We start from the raw sequence: 15,156 nt of genomic DNA on the forward strand, positions 1-15,156 counted from the left end.
TCTGTGTGAATCATCTTTCAAAACATGGTGTGTGCATACTCCAAACAATTCAGAAATGCAGTGAGAGAACAGCCCTTTGCTTCTGTTTTAACTATAGTTTGGATTCACTGTAGTTGAATCAACTACAGAGGAGATGACATTGCAAATTAATAGAATAACAAAAAATCTCATTTGATTTAATAACTTGTAATTTCATTTAATTGGTACTACAGGTGTCTAAAAATATGTACAGTGACATTTAGAAAAATGTTCTCTTTTTTTTGATAAATATTGTTTGCCAGGATCTACATTTTGATTCTACTCTGGAAAATATTCCATTGAATGTCACTTTTTCTTGTTGAAATGTTAATATTAGGATTTGTTACATATTTGATATGCTGTTTTCAATGTACTGCTTCCTTCTGAAAAGGATGGGACTCTTCATGTCTCACTCACTTCATTCAGGCTGCTGTCAATAAACATTGGATCAGTTCAAATGAAGGGCACACTGCCACCAACCCTGAGTTGTAACAATAGCAAGCAAGTAGATGACCTGCAAATATAAAAAAACCAGAAGTGCCATGCATAACAATAGTTCCTGTGATGTTTGATGGGAAGTGGTATCCCAACTGGAATTTCTAAGCTTACCTGATCTCAGCATGCAGATGGCAAATATCAGAAAAAAATGGGACACTAATTATCTTTGTTCTTGACTTGAAAAAATACAGCCATATTTAACTAAAACCTGCATTCTGACTTTGTGCAGGCTTGAGTGAATTTTCAAATAATGATATTGGCAACATTGTTTATACATTTTGCAAAATCATAGTAGCCTCTGCATCTTAGTTAAAGATTCTACTTGCCTCTAAAATAGATGAAGAAATTAAGTTTCATTCTTTGCTTCTCATTCCTGGAGCCCTTGCATTTTTCACAAAGAAATTTTTTGCATATTTACTTGTGCAAAATGATTCAAGATGTAGCTCGGAGCAAAAAGTTCTAAATTTGATTGCTATTCAGATGAAGTAATGTAAAATTAAATACACTGAATAAACGGCATATGGTGATAAGTGTTAATTTACTACACAAACCTCTCTTCAAAGTGTTTGAGTAAGCAAAAGTTCTGATGGTAAAAATGAGCAAATTTTAGATACTTGCTGGTTTCTTTGGTGACCTGATGCCAAGCCTCCATTCAACACCACATATTTACCACCTCCATTCCAATTAATAATGTACAGAATATTTATTGCCTCCTTCTATGCATGAGTCTATAAAATCCTGATAGGATTCTATACACAGGATTTTCCTTCACTGTGTGGGAAGAAATGAGCAGTGGAAGCACATTAATCTGGGAAGAATTAACCATAGTTCCAATCATTCTCAGGAGCTGAAAAGGGTTTTCAATTGATTTCACCCAGAGGCTTTGTTGTGGAATTTTCAGTATTGATAAGATCCAAAATGTCTATGTACTTGAGGGGTCTGGAGACAAATGAAAAAGTAACCATTTTTCTCAGTAAGTAATTATTTGTCTTAAGAAATTTGCCAGCAAGATAAATTTTCCTGTTTAAAAGATGGCAGGATTCTATAAGCAAAATTTTCTGAAGTTTCTATCTCTGATTTTTCAATTAGATTCTTGAGATTAGAATTCTCATGGGCTTGATTAGTTGCCTGCACTTTGCACCAGCTGAAGGGTAATGACCTTGATAACCAACCAGCAAAGCCAAACTAGGATATCCATCATTAAATTACCACCAATAAGTAACACTATTGATTATAAAAAAATTGTGTGTCAGTGTTGACTGTGTTCAGTGCTACTTTAGTGACAAATATGTTGTCACATATCAAAATGACTGGCAATATTTTGGAACTCGCCAGCAATATTTTGTTTTCTCAGTTATGGATACTGTTCTTTATGATTTGGTGGCTGCTGAAAGAGTGATCTGCACTATTTATACTTGGTGTCTATTAGAACAACCTCTAAGATTCTTCAGGGTTAAAGAACAGCAAACCATAGATTGAACCTTAGGAGAAAATGTAACCTATGTCATTCCTAACAATTTCTGTAATGGTGGTTTTAGTTATAGCTTTGGAGGGAATTCACATTTCTTTGAATCCAAGAGAAACAACTATGCCATGAACAGCTCAGGCTTTAATTTTGGATGCTACGGTGCAGCTTCATCCTTCTTGTTCATCTCTCCTGCTGTGAGCTGCTAATTATGTAACTTAATTATAAAGCAGTGAATTTCACCTGCACTGTTCCTCCATCACTAAGTTGCATGTCATGCATATCTCTTTACTATTCACAGAAGCTGCCATTTAATTTCTCACTGGATAAAGAATGAAGTAAAATTCAGCTTCATTTCTAAGTCTCTTGTGTGGAAGTGAATTGCTAAATTGTCACCCAGCATAAAAGGCACGATGGAGGGGCATGATAAACACAAAATCATAAATCTAACATTTATGGGGTCTATTTTTTAAAGATTGCCATTAATTTTTTACTATAACTTTTATAAAAGATGCTTGCCATAATACTCAGTACTTTTCAAATGTGCAGGAGGAGATAGAATATCAGAATCATATTAAAAATATACTCTTGTGTTGTCAGAGCCCCAGCAGACTCACTATCTTGAGGTCAGTTACATGGCAGGAACATATTTGACATTAGTGACTGGATTTAATGAATTCTGTCTGCTTGGAACATAAGCAGCCTAAAATGTATCCCTAAGACTGTATTCCTAAGGAGAAATAAATAATGCTAATAAGGTAAGCACAGTTGTTAATATAGTGATTGCAATCATAATCCTACATTAAAAACAACAAAGAGTGCTGATGTAGTATCACTCAGATTATTTTATTTAGCCTGAGTTGCCATAACAACCATAGGAATCATGAGATCACATTTTAATTAAAAATCTTCTAGTAATTCTGATTGTACCAGCCTTAAGAACATGGTGTGCTGATCTGCCTACTGAGTGCAGAGGAGCTTGATAAATATACAGGTCACTGGAATTCCAGTATAATTAAACTATACTTTTGGGAGGGTAAATTCAGATTCAGCACATCAGGTTATTTCAATCTTTCATAGTATTGAAATGTAAGAGGAAAAGTAAAACCAAATCTTTGGCAGTATTCTAGAAAAAGCTGAGGAAAGTAAGAAATATTGCCATATCTTTACACCTATTGAAATCAGCACATGGTAAGATGGTTAACAATACCTCATTTTCTTAAATTGGGCAAAATTTCATGGCTATTGAATTTAGGAGTGCCAGCTGTATAAACAGAATTAGAGACCAAGAAGCATGTTAACTAGAACTAAGTATCTTGTTAGGACATTTTGCATATGAAGAGCTCCAAAACATTCAGACATTTCAAAGTTACCACTGTACAGATTAGAACACTGTCTAGTTGAAATATAAAGCCATTTATAGAAGGAAATAAATGAAAAGCATTTTTGAATTGATTGAACTCAGCTCCTTCCTTTTTCCTTGTCATCAAACAAATGCCTCAATGTGTTACATGCTACTCTCTAAAGTTTGGTAGCAGCAGAAGGTCAAGCTGTCATTGCACTGTTCTTCCACCCAGCTGCAGGTTCCCACTTTGTTTAAACTGAGATAAACAGTAGAAAGATAAAATTAATGGTCTATGGGGTAGGGCTTTATGTTTTTAATTTTTGTATTAGATGTTAGAATATTTTATTTGTCCTATGCTGAATCTGAAAATTTTAGACAAGAAATCTTAAAATACAGCCATTAATCAGGTCAGAAATGTTTATTGGGTGTAGTAGGGATGGTTAGTAGTCAATTATTGAAATAAACACACTCAAGAGTTTCTTGGAGCTAGCTTTTTATCACAAATACTCTCAGCTTATACTGGCAGAATATTTGGGGTGGAAGAATTTTACAGCAGAAAACCTGTAATCACCACTTCTACTCAGGCAGTCTTGGAAAATAACACACAAATCAGAAATTAATTTTGTAATTCAGCATAATCTCTAAAAGCTTAAATGTCATTGCTAAATCAGCTTCCTGAATGTTATTTAGAAATATTTACTTTGGTGCTTGCAACCCATATTTCTTCCAGTCAACAGATATATAAATGTATTCATGTCTTGAACCATTTTGATCTCCATGCTGTTTAAAAATTCTGTGATTTCCGACTTCTTGTAGTTTCAAATAATTTCTGGAAAAGGTGTGAAATAAACATTTCAAGTCTCATAGATTTATGCAATAGGATAGAGCAATAATATTCTGTCTAAAAATGGTTTAGATGAACACATTCAGCTAACCTGCTTGCCTTAAAACTGATAAAGTATTGGATAAAGTTTTCCACCTTTAGATAGGTCTAGGTGATAGTTCTCTCTTGGTAAAGATTGCATTTAAATGCTGCCACATTTTTTATTGCAAGCCAACATTGCACCATGTCTGCTTCTAATGTTCACGTGGGATGAATGTTCAAGGAGGAAATTGAGAATTAATATTCATATATATGTCAGACAAGGCTGAAATAGGAAATTAGTGGCTGAATATAGACTCTGGATGATTTAGTTCAGACTCTGTGTTGCACTGAATGATGTTGTAATGACAGATACAAGCATTTCAAAATGACCTGGTTATGACACTCATGGTATGCAGTTCCAGTCAGGTATAGTTGAATATCCTCCTCACAATGCATTAGCTGCTTAATTAATTGCACTAATGACATTGTCCAGCATTTTACATCTAATGACAGAAGATTTGGTTGAAGTAACAAACATCCTAAAACCTATTCATATAAAAATTAAGATTACCCCAAGATACCTCCTGAAGTATGATCAACTATAAATACCTCTTGTAGATTATAATGAATTCACTCAATTGAAAAAAATGTTTCTAAGATTTTTTTTATATAAATAACTAGTCGCATATTTCCTGTTTATGTTATTATTTAGGCTACAAATGTTTTTTGTTGTTTTATTTTTTTAGTTAGAACCCATGTTCACAGAAGCATAAGAAAGACAACAATAAATCTAATTTGAAGTATAAAAATGTGTGAACTTGAATATCCTCTAATAGTGACATTGAACTTGAAAAACATTTGCTATTTCCAATGACAATGTTAAAAGAACAAAGATGGGAGGGAACAATCAAAAGAGAATTATTTCTGGTTTTGAATAAATTATTGTTATGACCACAAAACCTTTTCTCTCTGAACAAAGCACCATTTTGTGAAGGTTCATTATTTCTGTACAGTTGTGGTGTGCCACCACATTTTCATACCTAATTCAAGAAAAAAAGATAATCTATTTGGATAGTAATCCTTTCTAGCAACACCCACCATTCCATGAAAAATAGTGTTTATGTAATTTTCTTTGTAATTGTATTCTACCTATGTGAAAGACCTGACAAGTAGAACTTCACTGAACTTTGTAATCTACATTTCTATTGTCTCTAGGTATTGAATTATCAAAATTTTACAAAACATTGTAACAGTGGAACAAAATAGGAATGCTGGGATCTAAGCACTATTTAAAATATATGTTTTCTTCAGGTGTCTACACAAACCCTAAAGTTTTATTTTGATTGTTTCACAGGAAGGTAAACTGAAGCCAATCTGCTATTTTTCTCTTTTCCAAAAGAAAACTTTAAAAATTCCTATGGACAAATAAAAGGTTAAATACAGTTTAACCTCATCTAGTTTAACAAAAGAAATTAAGAGAAGCATTCGGATAAATGCGAAACAAATATTAAAATTTCCTGCTTTGATGTTAAATGTTAATGTAACCTGAATGAAAAATCTAATATGGATGTAGTGGATAGAGTAGAGATACAAGATGTGTCTTGTGCAAGGTGCAAAAAAATACTTCCAATAAACATTTAGTAGAATTTTTATGTTAAAATTTGTGCCAGTGCCTCCAAAAAGCAATGTGTACCAGCAATTTAACTAAATATGTCATTAATAATTAAAATAAATAGATGATTAGCAGTTATATGGAGTATGTGGGAGTGCCTGCATATCTATGAATGTCTATAAAAATAATCTCTGAATCATAAGAAACTTTTACCATCATTTAGAAATTGTTTGATGATGACGCAGAGGAAAACAATTTTCCATATGGTGTTTTATCTCAGGTTCAAAACTGCTTTCCAGGTAGAGCAGGTTTTTACCATTTCTGTGCTGCCTTTGTGCCACCAGGACAAAAGTAGTTTCATTAGTGATCTCCAGGAAGTCAAATTAGAGAATCTGGTATTGGTGCATTACAATTGTTTGATCACCTGCTGCTACAACAGATGATGTGGATGTGAAATCACATGAAATAGAACATTGGTGTTGTACAATCTCCCAAAATATGACCAGGAAAGTTATGTGGAATTATGTAGTTAGTGACATAAGAATTGGATAATGGACTTTTTCCTTGTATTTTGCAGAATTCAAATGTTTTTTTCTATGTTCCTTGAGACTGGATTCTTTTTTCTGTTGTTTGTTTGTGTCAGATTGTTTCTTCTTATTGTATTGGTTTTGGGCTGTTTTTGTCTAGTGTGATGTTTTAAAATATCTAAATTAGACCTTTATGCCATACTAATAGATTTCATTTTGTTTCTGATTTCATTTATGACATTTTTCTTTAAATGTAAGATTTCCTGCTACACAGTATATGGACTTTTTCGTTCTCTATTAGATGTTCTTTTCCTGTCTGTTTGTGATACACTTTAGCAGTGCAGCTTTGGCATGTGAAATGCAAAAGCTTGTCTGGTTCCTTTGTATTCTACTGTTCTGTTACTAACATTAATGAAGTTTTTGACAATGTTATGACTATATTTAATATCAATCTTGGGTAGTTCTACTCTGTCTCGAATGATTTTCTCACTGTGTCTTCCCAAGAGGATTCATGCCCAGCTTATTCAAGTTGAGTAAGTAACCATTTCTTCTAAATTTTGCATGGTCAAAAAAGCTGGAGTTGTTTTATGCTTGAATCACAAATTATGTGCTATTCATCATGCCAGAGCACTCAACCAGATAAACATGGAAACGATCCACCTTGGTCTTTGTTAGTTCTAACAAAATCAATTTGTTTTATTCAAATTAAATTAAATATGTTGGAGCAATGTTAACAGAAAGACCATGTAATTACTGGAACTAGGATGTTATTAAGCTTTTTGTAAGAGTGAAAAACCACTTACAAGGTATATATATAAATTGTGTTCTGTAGACTTTTTACCACCCTCCTGTTTCATTGCTATTCTGATGAAGTCAGCACCAATGGAACCTCATTTAAATTTAGATTTGAGGGAGGTGCTTCTACACCTATGGCTCTTTGGAGTCTGTGTGAAATGTTTCAGCTGCCCTTGGCCATGCCCCATTGACCCTCCCAGTGACAGAAAACCATAACCAGGACAAAGAAGGTTGGGGCTGCACTGTCCAGTGACTTTTAGCTTTATTAGACCAACCAGAAAAACAAGTTTATAGGCACTTTGCATTATGCCCAGAGGAAAGTAAGCTCCAGCTCTGCATGTATTGTATAAAGAGCTTTTGTGTGATAAAGAGTTTCATGTGACCTAATTTAGGGTAAAGGCATGAATTATCCCATAGGTATGACATTATTTGTGTATAATTTTATGTACAATATCTAAACAAGAGGTATATGTTTTTTCAGTGATCATATATACATTTGATTTTTATTACAGAATAATTAGCATTTGAAACTTCATTTTTGAATGTCAATGCGGCAATTTTGGTGAGGGATAATTATTACATGCCTCATCATTTCCATTTTGAAATTGCAAGTGCTGTTTATTTTATTTTGTATTTTCTCTGGAAAATGAAATTCATAGATACTTTGGAATGTGTAAGTAATGTAGGTTAGAACATGTTCTAAAGATGTGACACATTTTTACAGTTAAAAGTAGTGAAATATGCAAACAGACTAAATACTAAAATGGAATAAGATCAGCAGAGGTTTGCTTAAGCAAAATACAAAGAAGACAGGAGAGACCTCATCTGAGATTTCAAACTATGAATTCTTATCCTTTAAAACTAAAAATCAAGTTGAAAAATATTCTAACAGGAAACAGAAGTTTACATTTTAATTTGAGATTTTTCAGGTACAGGTGCAAAGATAAGCTTGTGGACTTTTGAGGAGTTATAAAGGCTCTTCAGTGGCATTTTTATATTACTGCAGCATAATATATTTTTGGCTAAACAACATATGTTGCTTTAGCTAAAATTTTCCATCCCTTTTATCATCTCCCCTACACCTGATATGTTACAAACAGAAGCCTGATGCTTGTTAGAGTATAAAAGCCATTGGTACAGCTAAAAAGTTGAGTATAATTTAAAAATAAGAATGGGAAAACTTTGAGCCTTCAGCTCTTCTGGCACTCTATTTTAATGTAGAACACAAGTAAGCTAAAGCAACTGAAATACTAAAGCATGATTCTGAAAGATGAAGCCCTTGGCAGAGACAGATTTCTAAATTAAAATTAATTTAATAACACTGCAGTTCATTTTTTCAGGTTTTTTTCCCTTTTATTATGGTTTTTCACTAGAAATTCATTATATTTTAATATGGGGCCTAGAACTGGTTAAAATTTGTAAGGATTTTTTTAATCCAGGTGTAGCATAGGAATATTTTAATGTTATTGATGTTTAATTGTGGAACAGTGAAACTTTGCAGTTTCTTCCGTAATTTGCAAGGTGCACACTTGCTTTCGATATGATCATGTAAATTTATTTTATTTTATTTACTTGTTTCAGTCATGCTAAATTGAAATCTCTGAAGAAAAACAAATTAATGTTCCTAAAAAGGCTGGAATTTCACAAGAATGTATTCATCTGTAATTGTTTAAAAAACATCTTATTCAGCAGAGCCAAAGGTCATTTAGGTGAGGCAATGGGGGGAAGGAGGAATTCATGTTATCATCTGTATAGTCCTGTAAGCATGATTATTGTTTCACTAGTAGGGATGACAGACTAACTGACCTGATACTTAGGTACTGGACTGAACATTTACCTACAAAATCAATAAATGGTGTCAGCTCACATTTTCTGAGGCTTTCCTCTAATTTAATTTAGAGACATGCATTGGTAATTGAAGAGAATACTTGATACTGTAATTATAACCCATAAAATATTAATGATGCCACAAATATTATTTACTAATAAAACATGCATTTAACTAGTATATCTTTAACTCATGCCTTCAGTGTTATCATGGTCTATTTCTGGTTATGAGTCAAGTATTGAGCCCAAAGGGTTTCTGATTATATCAAGTAATGCTAAGGAAAGCTGTAATCTTTCAAAGTATGTTGCTTGGAAGATAGGGAGAAATGAAGAGTAACTTTTGGCAGGACTTTGGATTCTCACCATGTGGAATATGGAAAAATATTATATGTGAAAGCATCTTAATTCTTTTCTTCTAAGAGACAACTAAAAGAATTCATCCTAGGCATCTTAAAGCACCATTAATGCAGTTATTATAAGAATTGTATTTTATATCTGGAGGTCATGGCTGTTACATAGTAATAAACTGCATTAGGAAAAGCTCATCCACTTATATATAGTCCAAAGGTTTTCTTACCCCTATGAACAAATAAGAATATGAGAACTTTATCCTTTTTCCAATCAGAAAATTTTGGAATATGCAAGACCACATGTAGACAAATGATTGCAGCAATATTTTTAAATACTACAATTCTTATGATTTTGGTGCCTTTGGTTGATAACAGGGAGTATAGAAACATAATTTTGTGTCAGTTCTGTTGCATAACACTTCATAGTTACTAAATTAACATAATTTCCTCAATATTTCATTTAGGAGAAGAGATGGAGAAGACCAATCCAGGCTAAAGGTGACTGACAGCAAAGTGTGAGTAGAAATCTTTCAGGTTCATTTTTGTGCAATATTCATCTATGATGAGGGCCTGCAGTGTATAAAAACACATTTGGATTTGTTAAACACATAAACCAAGAAACTCCTTTTCCACGGTTCTTTGTTCCACAAATCTAATCTTGCTACATTCAATAATTTCAGTGAGAGAGAGAATACACAGGAAGCTTTGGGATACAAAATTACTTCTTCAGAATGAATTCTTTTTCATATTCAAGGTATTCAGGGATTAGTTGCACATATGCTCTCTGAACTGAGCCCTAAAGCTCTGAACTCTACAAATAATATTACCCCAATAAACATTTCCTACAGTCTAAAGAGGAGCTAAACACCATGGAAGTCACACATAAGAGACAGCTAAACAAGTGTGAACCATTCCAGGGTAACCCATAGAAAATGGTGAATAAAGGAGAGCTCACATCTGGGCATTTGACTCTTCTGTGCCACAGAAAGAAAAGCTGGGGAGATAATAAGCTAATTTAAAGAAAACATATGTTTGTTGTTTTGTTATGCATTTTCACATGCATTCCTGAGTGTTTTCCTGTCAGTGATTGCAAAATAAAGCAGTTTCTTTGTTTGGATTTACTAGAAACATGGCCATTTAATTAAATTTTAACATATTGTGGTCACGCACTTTAATATATGGTACATTAATTTTCTATGATGCTGGCATGCTCTGCTGATGGGCTTAAAATGAAGTAAACCAGGGATTTTTCATGCAGTTTATTTTTTTCCAGAAGTGATGGCATTAACATTCTTTTTGGGAAGACAGTTATCAAAACCTGATATTTCATTTAGTGTTTGAAATTCTCTTCTAATGTGTATTAAGCCTTCTCACTGCACTTATAATTGTCTGTTAACCATCTTTGTTAGTGAAAATACCATGGCCTTATGAAAAAACAGTTGGGCTTTATTATCAAAGAGAAATGTAAGTCATAAATAAATTTCCCTTATGGCAGTAATATTTACCATCTTCTTTAATGTCAAAAAATATAGTCTTATTCTTAAGCTTTGTATGGTTTGTTTCATTTATTTTTAAATTTATTTTTTATCTGGGGAGTCTTGCCTTGAACCATTCGTTATTTTGTCAGTGATCAAATTCCTTATAATTCAAATTCCCATAATAAGTGCAGTTTAATTTTTTTTTTTTTTTAATGCAGGACTGTACTGTGTCTGATTTGTGTGACCTGATGAGAAGGAAAATAAGTTTCAAACCCTCCCTTTTACCTTTCCAGTTGTGAGCCAGTGATCAGTATGAACTGGAAGATTTTTGTTACTTTTTAATTGCTTTGCTGAAGTGGGGATTGCTTGGGACACGCTCTTCCATGTTCATATCAGGAAACTGTTCCCTGAGCATCTGCTGATTATGCTCATATCTTAATATTGGTGAATACAGGTGTCCTTTTCCAGATTCTCTACTGAAGATTCAAGTTCAGGGTCCTAAGAGTTTGAAGTAAAAGATGAGAGATAACAGATAAAACAAGGCTGGGGAGATAAATCTCTGTATTGGTATTTTTACACAGGTGTAATAAGCCAACAGTTTTTCAATATTGCTATTGTAACTTCATTTTTCAATCCCTTACAATGACCTCTTAATGAGGGATAATTTTTCTAATACCTTTTCATTGATTTTGGTGACAAATGACATTATTTCTGACATTTACCTTCAAGAGTATACTGGAATTCAGGCTGGGTTTTTTAGAACTTAATGCAATATAAGTGTGATGTGAAGAGAGTCTAAAGAAAAGATGGAGATGTTGAAAGAAGCAAAGAGACAAGAAATGGTTCAAGGTCTGGTCTTTGTGGCTTAACTCTACAGAATTCACTATTGCATACTGGAAAATGCAATTGAATTAGTGCATTATCTAGCAAAAAAAAGAAAGGTCATTATAGGAGTAAAACATGGGGTATATTCTGGGCACACATTGGAAGTGTGAGGGGTTGAATGAAAGTGACATCTGTAGCATGGCTTTGCCTAGACTGGATGTGAAGATTAGAAGAGGTTTCCATATAGATCCTGCCAATGTGGAAATAGAGGAGGAGGATGGGTCTTTCAGATACCTGCAATATATGAATTTTAGGACTATATGGCCAGTGTTTCTAATCTGAGGTTTTTCTCATTTCACTGAGTCTCATACTCTAAGGACAGGATGCGTGTGAACAGCAATACAAGTAAAAGATCTGGAGCAACAAAGATTTTGGTGGCTGCATAAAATATACTGTGATGCAGGATTGCTTCTGGAAGGGCAGTGTTATGCAGCTTGATAGGTGTTTCTACACTCTCCTGCTCATTAATTCAAATTTGCTGCACTTTGTTTCCTTCTTGGTACTTTAAAAAGATTATTGAAAGGGATATTGAAATACTGGAGATAGATAAGAAGCATTTTCAGGCTGTAAAATCACATAGGTAATAGGTAACATTTAAGTAGGAAGCACTTACCATAAATAATTGTCTATTGTTGGTTTGGGGTTTTTTGTCAGACAGATACTTTAATGTATAATTTACAACACTTTCACCAGCTAGTTTAGCTGCACTGTCTTGATTTTTAAATTATGGTATGAAATAATTACTGAATCCTCCTTTTAACTCCTTTAGAAACATTTAACATGTGCTTAACTAACATAGCTTTTGAAGGAATTTTCTGGTGGAACAATTCCAGTACTCCTGCTTTCAGGTACTGCATCAAAGGGTGTCCAGCCCAAATGGGTGATAAGCAGTTAACAAACCATGCCTCAACTAGAAGGAGCTGTTGTTGCAAACAGAGGATTATTTTGCTGTGTATGTGGTGATTGTCATGCTGACAAGTGCAACAGAACCAGAATTTGCAATACTACCCAGGCTTCCCAATCTGCCACCTATGGCAACACTCCTCCTCACCTCATCTTTAATGTAGTAGCACACTGAGTGTGCTGACCCAGGCTGAGATGCTCCTAATCACCTGTGTAACCTCTGCATTCACTAGTTGTGTTGATTTAGTAGGAAATACTGGGTTTTCAGAAAAGCAAAGTGCCAAATCCTGTTTTATTGCTTAGCTTCACTGCACTCACACTGAAAGGATTCTCTCATCCATGAGAACATGGTGGTGTTTACTTTCCAGAAGCAAAAGATACTTGCTGGATGGATTTTTTCTGTGTCAGAATGTTGTTTTTTTTTTCCCGTTTCCTTCCTGCATCAGTTAACAAGGGTGTTTCTCAGCACTCTGTGGCAGCAGAGGTGACAGAGGTGGTGCTGGGTAGTGATGCTGCACAGCAGGCTAATCTGAGCAAGGCATTAATGCAACCCTTGGTAGGGTGGGAGCCAAGATTAAAAGTTACTTCAATTTTCTAGTCACTGGGAGGGCTACTTCCAGTAGGGCTGTTTGGTGTGGCAAATGGTAACACCAGGAGCTGTAAATAACAACAATGTGTTTGATCTGACTGAGACTTGAACTTTTGCCTTCCTAATGCATCACACAAGGCATATTAATATGCTAAAGATTGTGGCTGTGATTCCCTTAGCACGTGTATCTGCAGCTGCTTTTTAATACAATGCAATGCAGAGATGACTGGTTGGAGGATGCCTGCTTGGCAAGGTTTTTTCTGTGATGTGTCTTAATCTAGTCATCTTGCTTTCAAAGTGAAAAGAGAATTTACTTCAAGGAGCTCAAAATATAATCCTCAAATATTTTTTTTATTCTTTGACTTTAATATAATCATTACATTCACACTTTGCTTTCACAAGTCCTTTAAAGGACTCAATAATTATTTTTGCTGTTCAGACCTATCAAATCCTGTATATGATTTGTGTAATCTACTGAAGTTCTCTGTGGTTGTTTTAAAATCCTGATACTAACACAGCTGACCTGAATAAAATATGTAATAACTCACATTTTGTGGTTAACCAGGACAGAATTATAATAATGCCAAGGTCTATTAAAGTAAAAGGCTGTGCTTTTATTACTTAAAGGTCATTGAAGTCCTCTGCAATGACATCTCTGTGTTCTGGTATTGTGTTCCCAATCTTTATGTTTTCATATGGACAGATAGTGGCACATTATGTTTTGAAATTGATCATGAATATTTGGGAAATAGTATTACAAAATAATTCAGTTTAAGATTTTTATCATGAACTAACTTGCTATCACCAGCTTTCTGTAATTTGACTGCTTTTGCCCTTCAGCAATGATTACACTTTTCCCTAATTTTGTCAGACAGAATGGTAATAACCTTAGGCAATTATGCTAAAATAACTCGTCAGCTAGTCATTGTTTTATTTTTAATGTATTAAGAAATTAAATGCTCTAAAATGCAACCGACTAAAGAGCTGAATGCATTTTTTATTTGCGGGGTGTGCTCAGAAGCCACCATGGCCGATGGTGTCCCCCAGCAGCGCAGGCTGGGACAGCCCGGGCACCCGCCCTGCCCGCCAGCCTGGGCACGGCACAGAGAGAGGGGGATCCTCTGGTGCCTTGGAGGAAACTTGTCCCCATTTCTCTTGGGAGTCCAACCCCCTCAAAGGGAGGGAGTTGAGGAACAGGGGAGCAAAGCTGTGGTGAGTTTAGCAGGAGCTGTTGTCTATGATCTTAGGTCACAAACACAACAAATTGCCCTCCGTGACAAAACGCTCCCACAGCCAGAAGGGCTGATGCTCTGGAAGGTTCAGGGAGTGTCTCCTGATCCAGCTGCACCACTGCAATGGTGACTCTTCTTCTCATCCAAATAGCACTTGGCCATGCTCCTTGAGACGCTTGATCCCGCAAAAAAGCACTGCCCTATTGCAGTTATTTTGTATTATTTTAACAAAGACTCTGTCCATGGGCATCTGTACAGCACAATGAAATATACATGTGCAAAGACAACCTCATCCCATTATCAAATTGCAATTCTACTTTGGGCATGTTGAGGAGAAAGAACCAAGTGCTTCAGAAGAGCTTTCTGAATACCCTGGGCTTTGTTTCTCATGTAAAAGGCCAGAAGTGCTTTGGTCTGAGAGGTTCTTGCCTTGCCAAGTGCACTGCACTCCTCCCTGTGTCTGGGAGAGCTGTTTCATGTTAACGAGCAAAAGACACCTTCTACTGAGATGCTTTATAGATTAAAAGCATTGTGCCTGTTCCACAGCATATTGCTTTCAGGGTTCACTTTGACTAGGAGAGTATCTTATTATTATCAACAGCCTTTGAAAATGTGCATTTCAGGTAATTTTCACAGATCTCCTTGGCACTATTCTACTACATAATGCAGTGTTCTTTCAAAAATGACATGCTGCCATCAGGAATTAATATTATAATATGACCAATTCTAAGAGAAAAAATGTTTCAACCTTTGAAATTCCTTTTGTG

The 15,156-nt window shown here is 34.8% G+C and overlaps 1 long non-coding RNA gene across 2 annotated transcripts in view; it reads left to right on the forward strand.

Annotated features, from left to right (window-relative positions):
* LOC144246789 (uncharacterized) overlaps positions 1–15,156 on the forward strand; it is a 453,175-nt gene that overhangs the window by 309,954 nt on the left and 128,065 nt on the right. For both annotated transcript variants that reach the window (XR_014957211.1, XR_014957212.1), the window contains one exon: positions 9,767–14,369. This is a non-coding gene — a long non-coding RNA (uncharacterized LOC144246789). The remainder of the gene's footprint in view (positions 1–9,766; positions 14,370–15,156) is intronic.

The sequence above is a fragment of the Lonchura striata genome, chromosome 9 (genome assembly GCF_050655825.1).
Source record: "Lonchura striata isolate lonStrDom1 chromosome 9, ASM5065582v1, whole genome shotgun sequence".
NCBI lineage: Eukaryota > Metazoa > Chordata > Aves > Passeriformes > Estrildidae > Lonchura > Lonchura striata.